Source organism: Euprymna scolopes, chromosome 14 (genome assembly GCF_053919585.1).
Source record: "Euprymna scolopes isolate OS-2025 chromosome 14, ASM5391958v1, whole genome shotgun sequence".
Taxonomy (NCBI): Eukaryota; Metazoa; Mollusca; class Cephalopoda; order Sepiida; family Sepiolidae; genus Euprymna; species Euprymna scolopes.
Window position 1 is genome coordinate 28,327,920 of NC_136495.1, and position 19,463 is coordinate 28,347,382.

Consider the following 19,463-nt stretch of genomic DNA (forward strand, 5'->3'; position numbering starts at 1 on the left):
ATTTGGCCAATTTTTACAGTCCAGTTGAAAAACATCCTCGTATCTTGTGTAGTATGCTTCAAAATTCTTCTCTTCCTCAGGCACATAGTGAAATGTGTCCATGCTATTAAAAATAGTTGTATGGGAGAAATTAACACTATCGACATTTTCTCGATTACTCTTTAGTAGTTCCAGTGTTTTAGCAAAACGTTCCTCTTGTCTTTCTTCATATTCCAATTGTAGTTTCTTATGCCTTTCTTCCTGTTCCAATTGCAGTTTTTTCTGCTTTAATTGTGCCATTTTCTGCTTTTCTTCTTGTTCCTGCTGCCATTTCAATAATCTTTCCTCTCTCTTTTCCTCGCGGTCAGCCTGTGTCCGTATTTGTGTAGCTTGTCTGCGTTTATCCCGCTCAGCCTGTGCTTGTAAAAATTGCATGAACATTTTTGATAAGTCTTCCATATTTTCTTTTTTTATAGTGTAGTTAAAAAAAATATTGTACCATGTACCATATACACCGGTTTGGGTTACAACAAAAAAGCAAATTGCTGTAAGCTCCTGTTTTCAATAATAATATCGCTGCTTGCAATAATATATTCATTTTGCGAGTCACGCTGCAAAAAAAAAATAAAACAGGTTTATCTGGAATCACGAAATGGAATTGACTTTCCGTTTTTAGGCACTTACTAATAAGTAACTCTTTCCACAAAATAAAAGTTTTTTTTTTAATCGAGTCACAATTGAATAAATGTATGCAGTAAATTTAGTTCTTTGAGTTTTTTGTCTAGTATTTTAGTAATTAAAATACCTCTTAAATTGAGATTACCTTTTTTCCGTGACGTTTTACTGTATTATCCGTTATTCAGTGACAACTTCAAGAAAAAAAAATCCTTTCCTTGAATTTTAGTTTTAGCTGTGGTATTCCTTTTATTACCGACGTCAACCAAAACATTAATTAAAAAGTCCTTTAGTTGTTGTTTTCTTTACGGAGAACAGTAATTAGAATCCACTGGTGAACTTTTTTCGTAGGTTACTTCCTTGCTTTTCGTAATACGGGTCTGACCTGTCGTTTTTGCGACAGAACACGTTCGCTTTTCGTTTGCAAGTTGGTCCTTTAGTAAGATTTGTCGTGTAGCGACAACCAAAAATTCACTTTTACATTCGTTTGCAAGTCGGATTCCCAGAAAACGGCGTAAATTGTCGCTTTTGCCACGTTAGAGGTTTTTTTTTCACTTGAGTTGAAACTTCTCTTTAGCGTAAAATCCGTTTGCTCGTCAACACTTTGCATTCCTTAAAAAAATGGTCAACCTTTGCGTTGTACTTTTTTTTTTTAAATAGTTCTTCGTCAAACTGTTATATTTGACGCTTCATATCTCGTCGCCAACTGTTGTGGTTGCAAGGTTGAACAATAATTAGTAAGGAAATACAATGAAGACGCAAACAACAAGATAACGTAATAATAAGTGTATTAAAGAAAAGGTATATTTACAATATGTACAAATGACGGTGTCGAGTCAGAGAGTCTTGGTGGGAGGACATGTACGCTCTTCGGCGTCACTTCCGGTGGCATTTGAGTAAGACACACCAAGGCCAACCTAGGCTTGCCATTTATAGTGTTATGTTATTCGCATATGCAAATAAGTGGTTGCCACCACAACATATATATATATATATATATATATATATATATATATAACATACTGACCCGATGAGCAGTATATTATATAAACTATGGAATTAATGTATGAGTGTAACACTTGTGACGTAAAGAAAATAGTTTTTTTGTGACATAACAGAAACATTTCTATGAAAGTATATTAAAATGAAAAAAGATTATAGATAGATTTCCATGAGTCTTTCTGTTTTTAATTGTTTATTTTTGAAAAAAAAACTTACAGCCATTGAATTATAAGATGTTGCCCATACTCATAGGTAAATGTGCATTGAACAGATACCATATTACTTAAAGTTAAATTCACATTTTGATATATCTTTTAATTTAAACGCGAAAAAATCAATTGGGACGCTGAAAACGTACACAGCAAAACAATACGTTTTATTGTCACTGATTATACGTATTATTTGCAATCACGTTTAGCTTCCCATATTTTATAGTTTTTTTATTCAATAAATTTTAAATATTAACTTTTCTAATGACGTCCCTTTCTTCGAACGAAACCGGTCTAGTGACTTTTGTTTTTGTTTACGCTGGTATGGGTTTATTTTTATGTACGCATGCGTAACCGGAAGTCGTAAACCGAATGTTGAGTTACAACCCGCGTTACAAGGCAATTTGAGTTATATATATATATATATATATATATATATATATATATATATATATATATATACGCGCAGAGCGCCCGGCATTGCCCGTTCGTCAAATACGCTTAAATATATTTTCTGAAATGCAGATTTCATATCTATTATTATATTATAGTGGACCTAATATGTACTAATGATTCAAAAAGTTTTTTTTTTAATGGCTTTCGGGCCACCACCGAGAATCAAAACCATAACGTTTAGCTTACGATTTTGTTCTCTTTACCGTTAATCTCTGACCTATGTAGACATTTTTGCTGCAGGGCTTAAAATTTAAACATGAATCAATAGCCTTTAATTTAAGCATGACTAATCGTAATGCCGTCGTTCCATCTTTACGTGGCAAATTAATTTTTTTTTAATTTTACGATATTTGCAGCGATTTTCCCCAGCTAAAACTAAACTATTAAGTGTAGCATTGGTTCGAATACCTTATACATGAAGTTTCAGAGGACTTTGTTGTCAAAATATTTTAAACACATATATATACGCAAACATTAATATGTATATATATATATATATATATTTACATATACATATATGAATATATATATATGTGTGTGTGCGTGTGTGTGTGTGTGTGTGTGTGTGTTTATTTCAATCTCGGGGATTTTGTTTAAATCAGTACAAGTTATTTGAATTGAGAGGATAATAAAATTATCCTACCGGTCTCATCAGGCAATCTAAGTCAATATAATGCAGAAGAAAATAATAATTAAAGCGGGGTTTAAATAATTAAAAAAGAAAAACATATATAGCTCTACTATTGTACTGAGCACTTTTCCCTGTTTTTTACCAAATATACCTAATGATTTATATATATATATATATATATATATGTATATATATATGATTAGATTTTTCCAGCATCAAGCAGAGTGCTCAATTAAAAGGAAAATCCGAAAATAAGAGCGTATTTATAATTTGACTTTTGTGTACAGAAAGTTGTTAGATGAGACAAGTCATTGGTACCGTCGGTTTCGATCCCGATAATTAGGAGGTTAATATAGATATCTTAAACAGTACAATTATCGGGTTTGTAACCGACGGTACCAATGACTTGTCTCATCTAATAACTTTCTGTACACAAAGTACAATATATATATATATGTATATATATGTATATATGTATATATATATATATATATATATATATATATATATATATAAGAGGTTTGTGTTTATAATAACATTTTTGCGCAAATATTATGCAAGTATCCACTATGTAGAATATCTGCCTGAGTAGAATTACACGTAACAGATAACTAAAGATCATAATAGCATTATAAAATCGAAAAAAAACTAATAGGAAATTAATAAAAATGGATATGTAAATGACTATGCAAATTAGTTTGATCTTTTGCTAATGAATGCAGTTCTACAATCGATATGAAGCAAAGGTGTATTTCATTATACACTCGCAATATTACCCGCCTTTGCTTGGTGGTTGCTCTCCTGTCATTTAAATCTGTATCTTTGGAAATTTACAAAATATGTCGTTTTTTTTAAACCTAAAATTATTTTAGTAAATTCTGGGTATACTGACACATTACTGATCAACGTAGCCATCACACTTATATATGCAAAATGCCAGCAATAATCCAATTTCTCTGATTTGGACCCTTAGCAGCTAATATTCCAGCTGAAAACCGACTACTTTGGCGAGGACTTGGGGGCCGTAATTTCTTGAACCGTATGCAAAAAAAAAAAAAAAACTTCGGCTATCTATTCACTGTAAGAATTTGTGGTGTCGCTGTATAGTTCTACATTTAGTCAACTGTGTAGAAAAATTGCATTATCTTATGTTGCCGGGAATAGTACTTATGCTAGATTTTTGCAGCCTATGTTTTGTTAAACCACGTCAGAGAAAAAATTAAAAAGCACACTCTATCAACTTACTCACAGTAGAATTGTTACAGTCCGTTGTTCTATCATTTTTGCTAAGTTACGACAGAGAAAAAACGCTTTACCGAGAATAGATATATTAAAGTAACTTTTATATAAAATCTGTTCAACCGTTTCAAAGTCTACAAGGAACAAACTCGCACAGAGAGAGACAACGTTGCGTTTATATAATTGTTTGAACTAATCAGAAAAAAATATTTTATATGAATATGAGTGCACGAAGGACTCGTAATTTATAGGAGTATATATATATATATATATATATATATATATATATATATATATAAATATATTTATATGGGTGTGTATATATATGTATATGTATATATATATATATATATATATATATATATGTGTGTGCAGACGAAGAATAAAACTTGTATTCCTATTTTGTGCTCCATGATTTTGCAATTCTATTCCTTTTTACTGTTTCGTTTCGACTTTTATATCGCAATTAGTCGTTCATTGTAATTTAATATTTCTAAAAGTTCGAATCAGTTTTGACCGGTAATTAATGTAGACAGCTATCTTATTTTTAGCATTGAAAAGAGTGAAACAATTAAGTTTTTTGTTACCTTTACCTTAGATTGTTCAGTTATTTCGTTTCCCTCTAATGTTCTAATTATTTTTATTCGAATTTAATTCATCATTGCTTTTGAGGTATGTTACTACGTTCTTAGGGTACTTTTATTTTTCGTCATTTTTTATTTATTTGTATTTGTTTTATCGTTCTTTCTTGATATTGTTTATATTTTATTTTAATTAAATTGTTTCCTTTGATATTATCTCGCTTTGGATGATAATTGTAATTAAGGTTATTTAAATATTTTTTCGGTTATTTTCCTTTTTATTTCCGTTACATTAGATTTGATGTTATTTAATATATGCCATTTTATTTAGCAGCGTTTTCGAACTTTTATTTCAAATTAATCGTTATTTTTATTTATTACTTTTATATCATTTACATGTGTCTGGGTTACTTTCCTTATCGATTAATACATGTTTTTTTATCTTCCTAGTTTTTTTTATTTTTATCAATTATTATTTATCTATATTTTTAATTCACATTTTTCTCCTCGTTTTAACTTTTACTACTCTAATTTATATGCATAAGCCAAGTGTCAAAATATATCAATCCACATCCAAACAAAAATCAGAAACATGCATGTGCATTATATATTAGTAAATAATTTTAATCCACCAAAATATAGCAGTTTATACAACAGATATCATCATCAAATGTACTAAATAATACCTCATTTAAATAGACAATTTTATCAATAGATATATTGGTCTAATCGAATTTATCAACGCTATAGTGTATTATATTATACGTATTCCGATGTCGTTCATGCTTTTTTATATATTAACAACGTTTCAGCGGATCTCACACCGCTCCTATTGGCCTTTATTCTTTTAAGTACAGAACTTTCTATGCGATCTTTGAAATCTCTGTTCTAAACTTGAGATATGTGTGACTTTTCAAACTGGACGTTTTATTTCTGCCTTGTTATGTTATCTAAAATCGAGAAGGTTAATATAATTTTGAGTTATATATCTTCAATCATTGTACCACTGCAAATTTATTAATAATAACTTACAATAAAGACACTCGAATACGCGTGGCATAAAGGATAAAACTGCCAAGTAATAATAATTGTGAAATGTCAGTATTATAGGAGTTGTAATGTACAATCTTAATTACTAGCGATATCAGTAATACACAACCCGGCCTAGATTTATAATGCAGTTTACAATTTTCTGCTCGGTTATGGGGTTGGGGCGGAAAAAGTAACATCTTTGTATTAAATAAAAGGTTATGTTAGAAATTCGTTATGATTTTATTCTCTAATTCAATATAAGGATAAGCAAATTCAACAGGATGCACATAGTAGCAGGTTAAATCGAGTGAATCGTTGTAAGAATAGCATCCAAGCTAGGGACAGTATTCCAAAAGCTAGCTATTTTTAACATCAGACTATATATATTGCAGTGAAAAATATATTCTATCATATTTAGGAAGCTCACATCAAACAATATCAATACACCTTTGCTTTTATATACGGCTCAGTTGTAAAATGCGCTTTAATTTCTTGAATCTTTGTAAATTTCTTATACATTATTATAAATGCAAGTATCTATTGCTTATTATATACCAATATATAGTAGTGATTTCCAAATGAAGCTATATCGTATAGCGCAACAGTTAGAAGCTCTGACTCTCGTTTGGGTGATTGGGCTTCGATCCTGGCTTGAGGCAGTTGCTAATCTAGCCGCACTGATGAGCTATTAAACAGGGAAACGGTACTGTAGGTGAATGACTATATATATATATATATATATATATATATATATATATATATATGTATATATATATATATATATATATATATATATATATAAGGAAAATCTGCCAATCAGAACTTATTATTTAAATTTTGTTTACAGAAAGCTTTAGATGGGATAAGTCATTGGTACCATCGGTTTCAAACCCGATAGTTTCGTCTGTTTTAGATACCCACCTAAGCGCACTTCAGCCAATTTAAATTGTAATTTTAAATTATTTTATTATAGATTTAAAATGATTGTTTTATATACGTTTTTAAAAATAATAATTTATATATATATATATATATATATATATATATATATATATATATATATAATCTACAATCTATTCCAATTTTTAAGACATAAGCAAAAATACAATATTATTGCGGTTAATATAATAGGAAAATCCCTTATTCTAGATAAGAATTCCTCCACAAACCTAGAAAGAGTTGAATTTTTAAAAATTCATTCCGATAGAATCCAATGGATTTTTTCATTTTAATCGATATTGACATAGTTTTAAGTTTAAAATTTGAAAAAAAGAAAATAATTGATTTTGGTTTTAATATTTAAAGGTATTTATAAATTCTTTTTTAAATTTAAATTAGATTTTAAATTTAATAAAATTTAATTTCAAAGTTAATATTATCACCATCCCATAAATAAGGTCATAAAACGAGAGTTAAACGTGAACTCGTGATGTATACATATATATTTACTTCCGGTTATAAAATTGATGGCTGAAGAGGGCTTCATATGGGTATACAAAACGGTTCTTATTATCGGGTTTGAGACCGACGGTGCCAATGACTATATAGCATAGGTGTCATCTGCTATTAATTGAAACCTAAACCTGACCGATTGCGATCTTGACTAAGTCTTTTTCATTTAGGCTATCATCAGTTCAATAAGAAATAGCTGAAAATGAACTAACGTATAAATGTGTATATGTGTTCACATTTTATTTTTATTTTTTTATTACATTTTCACCCCAAACAAGGCACATTGTCACTTTAGTGTAGGGGGCTACTATCAGGGGAAACATCTACTGGTGTACTATGTAGGTATTTGGTTAGCAAGATGTTTGTTCACGTTGCACTTGAACTTCTGCATGTCAGTACAGTTGGGGAAGCAGTGACCTGGAATGGAATTCCAAAGTCTAACGGTTCTGGGGAAGAGACTACCGGAGTAGAGAGATCTTTTACATCTAGGGATCTCTACAGTGTGGGGTGGGATTTGCAGATTCTCGGGTTTGTCGAGGGTGTTCACGTCGTGGGGGTACAAGTGATTGCTATTCATCAGAGCATTCGCCATTAAAATACTTGTAGAACAGGCAGAGGGATGCAACGTTTCGTCGATGGGACAGAGGCTGAAGCTTTGATGCCAGTTTAAGGCCTATCAGATTTGCGACTCTCTTTTGAACCTTGTCAAGGAGCGAGAGACTAGTAGCCGATGCACCAGCCCAAATATGACAGCAATACTCCATACATGGGCGAATAGTTGCCTTATAGAGGTACAGGATACTTTCGGGTGTTAGTAGTTTTCTAGCACGGTAGATATAGCCCTGGCAATGCCCTCGATGTAATTGTTCCAACTCATGTTTCCTGTGAACGTTAGCCCAAGGAGCTTGAAAGACGTACTCTCAGATAAAGAGTCGTTGGCCATAGCTATAGGTGGTAGAGTAGGTTTCTTGTAATTATTGAATGAAATTAGTTTAGTCTTGGATGCATTGAACGTGACCATCCATTTTTGTCCCCATTCCACTATAGATTGGAGGTCATCCTCTAATGTTTCTGCCATTACTTTAGATATATGTTCATTTGTTTTCCTGTCGTGCCTGTTATAGAGTGTGGTGTCATCAGCATATATACCCATCTCAGAGGCAATTTTGTCGGGGAGGTCATTTATGAATACCAGGAACGGTAGCGGTCCAAGGATATACCCCTGGGGCACTCCCGCATTTATATCATATTGTTTAGATGCACGACCGTCGAGGACAACCTGGATTTTTCTCTTAACTAAGAAGGAGTTAATTATGTTTAGTATTCTACCGGTGATACCGTATGATTTAATCTTCCTGAGGAGACCCTCATGCCATACCCTGTAAAAAGCCTTAGATATATCTGGAGCTACCGCTCTGCCCTCTCCCGCTTTGTCCAGTGAATGGTATATACGTTCAGAGATTACAGTTATGATGTCTGCTGTGGAACGGGCTTGTCTAAAACCATATTGTTGGTCAGTCAGAAGTTTAGCACGACAAAAGTTCCAGTCGACTTACACCTGTCAGAATCTAATTTCTCTTTAATTTGGTCCTTATCAAATCAATTTTTTATCAGTTAAAACACATAAAAGCGAAATTATACTTGTAATTATCCTATTGTTACTTATAACTGATTATTAAAATATATTATCAATTGCACCATGGATTTATGTAGATAATTTTTGTATGAATAGTATGAGAGTTATCCTTTCTTATTTTATATATTTATTTATATGTCTTAATCGACTATAAACAATTACTAGAAATTGTATTCGATTGCAAACCACATCTAGTAGCCATAACTTGTTGGTGAACATATGCGAAGCTCTTTTCAGACATGTTATTATGTACCATTCTTCTCTGTCATATTTTCTCTTTTTATCCATTGCATGTGCTTCCACATACGAGGCTCTTTAATTTTACCGTGTACTATTCTTTTACGCTTGTTTAAATTGATGTATGTCGTAATCTGTTAGAGTCAATAATAAATAGGAAAATACGGTGTTTTTTTTATAAGAGTGTCATTTTTAAATTAAAATACGGTGTAGAATATTGCACAAACACTGAGCATTTATTTCCTATCCACGGAGGAAAATGTGTCACAAGGTTTGAGGTGGAAGGACTGCATACACTGCTTGTAAAGAAGAGGCACGCCGGCTTATTTAAAATGTGTGGAAAATTCCACTTGTATTCTCCAATGAAAGGACCTTAGGTAGTTTGCAATATATATGTACTCCGCCCAAATGTAGTAGGCAACGCCTGAGAAGGTTTACATTTTAGAACAACCTAATAACAATATAATACAGATAAAACGTCACTGATATCATGTTATCTTTGACGGATTGATTTTCGATAACAACGAATCTTCGACTGGTATCAACTGCTTTGCCTTTTTTTCTGTACCAGAAAGCCTATATTAACGTCCTTCGCACCGCAAGATTATGTGGTCAATAGTTGTCGGGAAATCACCAACGAAGGATGAACACTCTGCCCCCGGAAAATTTCTGGCCAGTAACGTCGCCATTCTTCCACTAAAGCGCCAGTCATTAAGCGATAAATTTTCTTCATACAAAAGAGTGAAGCCATGTCCTGGGAAGTTATATTTCCTAGAAAATACCCACAACTATGCCTCATCTCGATAGAAGAATTGCAACCATCTGTCAAAATGAGCCACTTCTATCAAACTGATTAACAAAAATTAATATTAGACATATTGCAACTTTGACTTTGACAGGAAATCTATAGAAAAGGATCTTATATTTATTTTTTCTAGCGAAAGAAAACATGATACGAGTGAATTCTGAAAATTAGATTCTAATCAATAAAAGTTGATCAAAACCAAACAATTTTTATTAATAAAAATATCCGGATTCTTTGCAATATACTTTTATATAAGTCAAGTATATATATATATATATATATATATATATATATATATATATATATATATATATATATATATATATATATATATATATATATACATATATATATATATATGTATATATATATATATATATTTAATTTTGAAAGATAAAGAAAGCTGTCAATGAGAAGAGAAATACTTTCATATCTAAAATAATTTTAGAAATGTGTGTTTAAAAATTCAAACTATCTGAACTATTGATTCAATTGTTTTAATAATAATTGCGAAAAATATTTCTCAATAAAATTGAATTTACATTTTTCATGATGCTTCCAAACTAATAAACAAAGAGTAATTTATACTGAAATAAAACATCTGTAATTAAATGATGTTTCGTTTCCAGAATTTGCTAAAACGAATGAGACTTAATTGTTACCAGATGGCTTGAAATTTAGATTCTTCCAAATCTTAAATGTTTAACCTGTTATGGGAAAGGTATTTGGTTGCTATCGATGGTGATATAGAAATGCGATAATTAATTTGCAATTTTCTTAAACGTCGTTATGAGTCGGCTTACAAAAATGATTAAATCCGTATTCTTTTCGCTTTTGGCATTTACGTCGTAAATATAGGGTGGTCAATAAAAAACTTAGAAACGAGGTAATACACTTCATTGTTTAGATATTTGGTTTCGTCTGGGTATCGACATCTTCGATTTATAGGGCCATTATTTGATGTATATTTGTGTATATTATATAATAGTATTGTAATTTATATTTGACAAATCCACTAGTTTTCTAAGCAGAATCCGGTGGTTCTTTATGAAGAGTGTAAAAATACGTCTTACCCAAGTGCCTCACGAGGTGTCTACATAGGTTTTGACATTCATTTATTAACAGGTCTTGTTATAAGAGTAAAGAAGAGGATGAAATGATAAACAATTCGCCGATAAAAATAATGGAGTCAAATTTCTGAGAGCATATTGCCCATAAACCGAACATTTATTTTTGTCATTTCATGTTATATTACCACTTAGATGTTAGAAATGTGTATTTGCGATCGTTTTAGCACGAGACTGAGAAGAGTTCAGCAGCAAGATATATTTTTACATTACATTTAAACTTTCGCATGTTAGTGTACTTGCTGAAACAAATTAGAGGGAGGGAATTGTATAATCTAGCATTTCGAGGAAAAATCTAGCAGTTCTAGCAAAACCTAGCAGTTCAAAGAAAAAAAACTATTAGAGTAAAATGCTCTCTGGTATAAAGAAACCTCAACAGTATAGTGGTAAATGTCGTTGCTTGTTGGAATTTCGTACGTTAGGGGAGCACAAGTGCTGCGAGTTCCTCAGAGCACATTCCATTAAATCATTCAAAAATATGCACAGGAATGTACAACGCCTTGTGCTTAGTAAAAAGAAAAGCTCAGATGTAGAACTTTTGGGGGTTCTGTGTAAGACTGTGATATAGGTAGGTGATGCTATAGCCCAGATTGTGCAACAGTTTTTATACATGCGCGAATTGTCGCTTTGTACTTATTTAGCGTTATCACTGGTGTGAGTACCATTTCCGAACGTAGAGGGAGTCCATTTTTTGTAAGATCCTTGCCAACGAGCAAAATGAATTTCCTCTAATTTATGTTGCCTGTGAATGTTCATTCGAGGAGTTTGAAAGATGGGTCTTAAGGCAAGGTGATAATCGATCATTGAGAATGTTTTTGGTAGTTGTTTAAAGATAGGACTTTAGTCAAAACAGTTACAATCCACCTTCGTCCCAATTCCACTACCGCCTGAATAGCATTTTCTTGGATTTCTGCCATTGCTTTGGATAAGTGTACACTTATTTTTCTCTCATCTCTACTATTGAACATAGTGTCTTTAACAAATATACCCAACAGTGAATATTTAATTGAGGAGGAATAATAAAGGCTCGCGGCTCGACCCTCGGGACTTACATGCATTAAATAAAAGCGTTAGAAAAAGTTGGGGGACGATCTCCATTGTCTTAGTCAGAAAACAAGGCCAAGTACTGGGGGTTTTATGAGCCTCTGATTATATCTCTGCATCTGGCAAATAGACAAGTAGGGTATTTCCAACTCTTTAGGCAATTTAACTTAGGAAACAGGTACGTTGCAAGAATCATTTACTGTAGAAAGTTTTACCTTCAGAATTCAGAAGATCAGTGACACAAGTGTTACATCAACGCTTATATTCTCCTATATGGGCAATCTAGGAAAATCGTTTTGTTTATCAAATTGAAATAAATAGCCTAGTTAGATTTACCCCACTACCAGGCAATAATGAATAAAGAGTATTTACTTGGTGTAGATACAGTTGTAAAATACAGATATAGATCGAAGATAAAAAGTATCTTCTTAATTAAATGTATTCTTTATTCCAACGAAACAAACTTTAGTCAGGAAGATAGCTCTCCTCTCGTTATAAAAAAATGCATATAATTATATAATATGGGTAGCAAACAATTCAGGTTTAAATGAGGACCTATTCATATAATATATATTGGTGTTGCCATTCTGTAGATGTTCAGTGTAAATAGAGACGCTGTATACAGTTGTGGCTTTTTTTGTTAAAACTGCAAAACCATTCATCTGAACTTGCATGAACTCACGGTAAAGCTCGGTCGTAAAGTACGCTTGATTATATTTTAATTCTTGCAGGTTTCGTATATATTATTATAGAGTTAATGTTCTATCGATTTTTCTATTATAAAGTTTCGATTTTAAAAATAAAAAAATATATCCATATGACTTGGGTGCATTAGCTTGAATTGAAACTGAAATAAAAAGTTATGAAAGACACACACACATACACGTTTATATATATGTATATATATATATATATATATATATTCATAAAATTATGATAAAAATAGATGACTGAAGTAGCATCAGCTATAATAGAAATCAGAATTTATGAAGAATTCTTTAAAAAATATCATAAACAACTAGATTACTTAAGTGGCATCAGCTATAATCGAAACTGACATCAAAACTTATGAAGAAATGGAAGTACATAACATTTAAACGACCCGTGTGTAAGCGTGATACGGAAAATAACAGACATTCTATCGTATATATATATATATATATATATATACATGAAGATGATATTTAATATGGTGTAAAGATATATTATCTATATATACGAGGGGTGTGCAATAAGTAATGCCCCTGACACACTTCGCATAGAAGTAGAGCAACGACACTTGCCACAGTTATTAGTCTTTCTCTACATAGGAAACACCCAGCGTTATGCATTTCTCCCATCGTTTGATGCAGCTCTGGATAACCTTTTCGTATAACACCAAAGGTAGGCGCTCCAATCACGACGTGACTTCAGAAATCAAGGCTGCATCATCTGGGAAACGTTTTCCTTTCAAAAACTACTTCATGGCTGAGAAGAGGTTAAAGTCAGAGGGTGCAAGGTCAAGAGAGTAAGGAGGATGGTTGAGAATTTCATAACCATACGCTCGTGCTTCTGATCTGGTGACATGCGAGGTGTGGACCGAAGCGTTGTCGTGCAGGAGGAGAGTAACTTTGCTGATCTTGCCCCGCCTCTTGATTTTAATAGCTTCCCTTAATTTCCTCAAAAATGAAGCATAATAGGCTCATGTAATTGTGGTACCCTTTGCCAGGAAATCTGTCATCACTACTCCGTCCTGGTTCCAGAAGACCTTGCAAGCGGAGGGATGCACCTTGTCTTTTTTGGAGGTGGTTAGTCCAAGTGCTTACACTGCATTGATTGGGCCTTGGTCTCTGGATCACAGTGATGGACCCAGGTTTCATACTGTGTAATCAGTCTTTTGAAAAACTTTGACTCCTCTTCTTGGTACATCTCCAAATTTATCTCGAGCACTCGACGCGTTCTCGCTTCTGGAATGGCGTGAGCAACCTGGGAATCCATCTGGCAGACACCTTATGCATATGCAAATGGTCATAAAATATAGTTTCCACAACCCTGTACTAATCTTGACATCTTGGGCTATTTGGCGAATGCTAATGCGCCGATCTTCCAAAATGACAGCCTCAACTTTACGGACAGATGCCTCATCAATGGCTGAAGGGGGGAGTGATCAGGTCTGGGAGCTGTTTGCACAGACTTCCGGCCATGTTTGAATTCACGATGCCAGACTTTTACAAAGTCATATGATGGGGAATTATCACCATAAGTTTCTTTCATTTCATCAAAAGTTTCCTGTGGTGTGCGTCTTTCAAATACAAAAACCGGATCACTGCTCGACATTCAACAGGCTCCATTTCACAGCTGACTCAGTTTAAACACCTGTAAAAGAGAAACCACAATTAGTTCAGAGCTGTAATCTTCCACATAGCCCGTAAAGATATAAATCATTGCACCTGTGTAAAAAAAAAAAGAAGCTAGATCAGACGACTGGAAGTGGGTCAGGGGCATTACTTATTGCACACCCCTCGTAAATACGGTAACCTGTGTGAAACTTATTTTCTGTCTCACGCTTACATCCGAGTCCTTTAATTGTAATGACTTCCGTTTCTTTTAATAAATAATTTTACAGAGAATGTTTTATGAGTTTTATTTGGTTTCAATTATAAATGATGCCACTCCAGTCAATTATTTAATAAGAAAGCTATAAAATGAAATAGTGAGGTATAATCGGTCTTGAACCGGGGATCGTTCGATCTGTAGTCGACTGCTCTTCGACTAAGCAATATCACTAGTTGACAATAAATCTGTTTATATTTATATATATATATATATATATATATATATATATATATATATATATATATATATATATATATATATATATATATATATATATATATATATATATATATATATAAGAAATGATTTGAAAATATTATATCATCTGCCTTTGCCGGTGTAACGTAGAGTATTATTCTGTAAGACTTATTGTATTTTATCTATAGGAGAGGAAAGCTATTTGTAAGACGTTTTTTTTTTCGAGACTTGTCGGATACTTTTCTATGGGAAAACATTTAAAAACACTGCAAGAATTTAAACGCGCTTTTTATGAAATTTTCAAAACATAGGCTAAGCGGTTTCGGAACGTATGGGATAGAGACTCTTACACACGCAAAGTTTCTTTATATAATAGTAGAAAAAAAGATAGAAGGGATATGTTTTTTTTTATTCCAACCGCCTGTCTTTTTCTAAAATCTTTCTAATGTTATAAGGACCTTATAAAAATACTGGTCAGTCAAATCGGTGTGAAATCAGAAGATGTGTATATGCAAATAGTGCATCCCAAAACAGGTACAAACGTGTGTGAGTCTTCGGATTTAGAAAAATGTTGATTTTTCTTTCTCAAAATATCATCATAAACATAATTTAGAAATTTATTTGGTTTTAAACGTGTCCAATACGTATCTTATTTTATTTCATAATTTAGAAATGTTATGTGAAATTAAAATAAGGAATTCATACCGGGTAAAGAATTTTAACAATGTTTTTATTTCATCCATTCCCTTTGTATTTAGTGCTCGTCGTTTTCCATTCGAGTTATTTTCTTTATTTCTTACATTTATTACTCAGTGTTTTTACTGATGTTTCTCTGAATTTCTTATTTCACTTTAAATGTTATTGAACTTCTCATGTCATATGCGTATGCGTATGCATTTTATAAATGTAGACATACTGTAGAGGCCTTAACAACTGACTTATTTAGTTTTCTATCGCACTAAATTTAAATTTAAAAAAAAACTCAACATGAGAAAATGTTATTGCTAAATAAATAAAGATAGCGATTTAATGTATTCATTAGATGGAAATATTTTGTGGGGTTTTTCGACTTCTCTTACGTAAAATGAAACTACAACTAGTGAATACGATATAGTTACATTGGCACTCTTGCTAGTTGGATCACCGCGGTTTGACGTCAATGGGCCTGGTCAGTACTAAAATGATCGGCCATTCGGCAATATCAAGTTCACTATATGCTTTCTGCTTATCTTGATATTGTTTCTAGTCATCGGGTCTTCTCTTGTCATTAAAATAAGCAGTGCTCACGGGAGAGCGTAATGGTCATATCTTGTGCAAGCTTATTTTGTCGCAATTCAGTGCGTTACATCGATTATCTCTCTAGAATGATCAGATGGTCATTGACGTTCGGACGGACGAATATCCATTTTATAAATATCATTTCCCTATGTTTCTTATCACTTTCGATTTATTTTTTTTTCTTTTCATAATTCTTTCTACTAAAGAAATTTCGTTAAAGATTTTTATTGTACACCAATAGTGGATTCCGTTATGTTAGCTTTATTTGTGTTGTTTTTATAAGGCATTTCTTTGCATCTATGTTCCTTCATAAATTCAGACACAACATAAAAGCCTTCACAAGTGAAGCGTTTAGTTTTCTTCTTGCAGAACGTAATTGAAATCAAATTGGGAAAATATTGTGAAATAAAAAAATATGTTACGCATAAAGTAAATGTAAACGTCAATATTTTTTCTAATATTTTATCCTTTTTTTTTCAATCGATTTCGTGTGCTTTCTATTTCGTTTTGTTTTTAATTTCTTTTTATGAATGTTTTCATCATTCTGTATTTTCTATTCTCGTTTATATATAAATTTCTTATATCATCACTTCATTAATTCACATTTTACCAACTTCCTTCTCGCCTCTCTTAGCCTGTAACCTTTGTTTAAATCGATAACCTTCTCCTATTTCTTTTTAACCGAGCTTTTATTTTCGCTCATATTCCCGCGGCTTTCAACCTAATTTCCTTAATTTTAAGGAATCCATAATACTATTTTTTTTATGTTTTCCTTTACTTGCGTAAATAGATCCGAAGACAGCACAGTGAGTAATAAAAGACACATAGACGGTTGCCTTCAACAGTAACTTTCTATGCGTTTCATCTAGGAACAATTTTTTCTCTCATATATATATATATATATATATATATATATATTTATATATATATATGTGTGTGTGTGTGTGTGTGTGTGTGTTAGCATAAGTCGCATTAACTTATATAATAGATGTATTTTTCTTGAACTCAATTAGTATCTCCCAAAACGGAGAATTACATTTTACTTATTTTGTTGAATAAAAATAACCAATATTTTACATTGTCGTTTTCTCAAAATCTATATATTACTTTCGAACGTGAATATAGTTTTAAACAGCGCAGAAGCACTGGTATTCTTTACAGGGCCATGATCAATGTATGTTTTCCGACATCAAAATAACCGCGGGAGAACATGGTCTAATATCGCATAGTCCTCTCTCGTGTAATGTCAAACGTTTTCCAATTCACCATCATTTCAGTTTAAAAGAAATACGAGCAGGTTATCGATTAAAACAAAGGTCACAGGCTAAGAGGGGCGAGAAGGAAGTTGGTGAAATGTGAATCAATCAAGTGATAATATAAGTTTGTAAAATATTATATTACCATTGCTATCAGTATCTCCAGCTCGAAATTTACTTTGCCCCATGAAGTTCTCATCCCTTTAACTGTAATCAACTGAATTTAATAATTTGCACCATTTATTTCTCAATCTTTTACTGATTTTTGTTAAAATTTCTTATTACACTTCAAATTTTATGAAACTTTTCCCGACTAGTGGGGTTTCTTTATGTAGACACTATGTAAAGACCTTAACAACTGACGAATGTTGTGTTCGATTCCATTACATTATTTCAATAAAATTAACAATAGAAAAATGTTATTGTGAAATGAATAAATATAACGATTTAATGGCCTTGGTAAGATTTTTTTTTACATGGGAGTCACCACTTATCAAGGCGTGAAGGCCACTCACGGATAAGGGTTATTGCGTGTACAGTAATCAATTGATTGAAATGTGTTGTGTTTTTATTTTCTATCTATTATTACCTAAAATGAGACAACGGCTACTGAATACAGCATACTTACATTGAAACATCGGTTCCGGTTGGATCAGCGAAGTTTTATCTCAGTGAGTCTGGTCAGTACTAATATGGGCGGCTATTCGGCAATACCAAGTGTATGATATGCTCTCCGCTTATCTCTGCATTGCTCTCAGTAAACTTGACTTGTCTTCTCTTGCCATTAAAATCAAGCTGTGTTGGCTTCAGAGGATAATTGTGCAACCTTTTCTTCGCAATTCACAATAAGTGAATCACCAATTCGCACAAGTGTCTGTGGGTGTTCTCTCTGCTAGTAACAGATCGCATTTGAAAGATCACGGATATTCGTTAACCTCTCAATGCGCCGATTTTGTCCGTACGTCGTCTAGCAGATGTTTCGCTCGATTATATTTTTCTTAGCTGCCTCTTAGCTGTCATCACGCCTATTTTAAATACGCGCCATTCGGGAAACATTTTCAAGTACTTGCTAATCCGCTGACATGTATATGTCGACGTTGACACGTAAATTATTTGGTTGGTGGTAAAATAATATCGTTTGCTCACATATAGATCTGTATATATGATTTCTGGTTAATTTTGAAACGCGTTTTTCGCTCTATTCAATCGTTATATTCGTTAATTTTCCCAATCTCTTCATTCCTTATTTTACAGGTTTTCCAACAACATGGACAAAATTCAAATCCGCACGATTTTCTTGTTCCAGTTCCAACTATGTCGTAAGGCTGCTGAAACAGCTCGTGATACAAATGATTCATGTTGCACAACGGAGATTCAAGAAATTACGCAATGGTGACGAGAACCACGAAGCAGAAAACGGTTGCGGCTAGGCGACTGCGGTTGATAACGAACATTTGGAAGCTTTAATTGTAGCCAATGCTCGAAAAACCGCAAGAAAAGCCACTTAAAACTCGAGGTTGACCACTCAACAAGCGGTTTCCATTTAAAACAAATGAGAAAGTAAAAAAAGTTGGATAAATGGGTGCGCGTGAATTGAAGGATAATAAAATAATGTGATAATAAAATAATGTGATGATAAGTTAGTCCTCTACCACAACCGGCAACGTTCGGCACAGTGATTGGATGTCGGAGAACTCCACAACACTCCCCGAACCCGAAATTGTAACAAAAAAGGTTAGACAGTTTGGTGGTCTGCGGCCGATTTCACCCATCACGGCTTCTTGAATCTGGGCGAAACGATTATGGCGAATACATACTGCTGAGAAATTGACGAAATTCCGCAGAAGTTCTTACGGATTTGTCAATATGATGGGAATAATTATCTTCCATGACAAAGCTCGCCCGCATATTTCTCAACTAATCCTTTAGAAGCTGAACGAATTGAGCTACGAGACTCTGCTTCATCCGATATATACACCGTAACATTCACCTACCACTTTTTCCACCTATCACTTTTCTAGCATCTCGACA

General features: G+C 32.8%; 1 protein-coding gene across 1 annotated transcript in view; it reads left to right on the forward strand.

Annotated features, from left to right (window-relative positions):
• LOC145292925 (cyclic nucleotide-gated channel alpha-3-like) overlaps nucleotides 1-19,463 on the forward strand; it is a 485,528-nt gene that overhangs the window by 144,192 nt on the left and 321,873 nt on the right. The window lies entirely within an intron of this gene.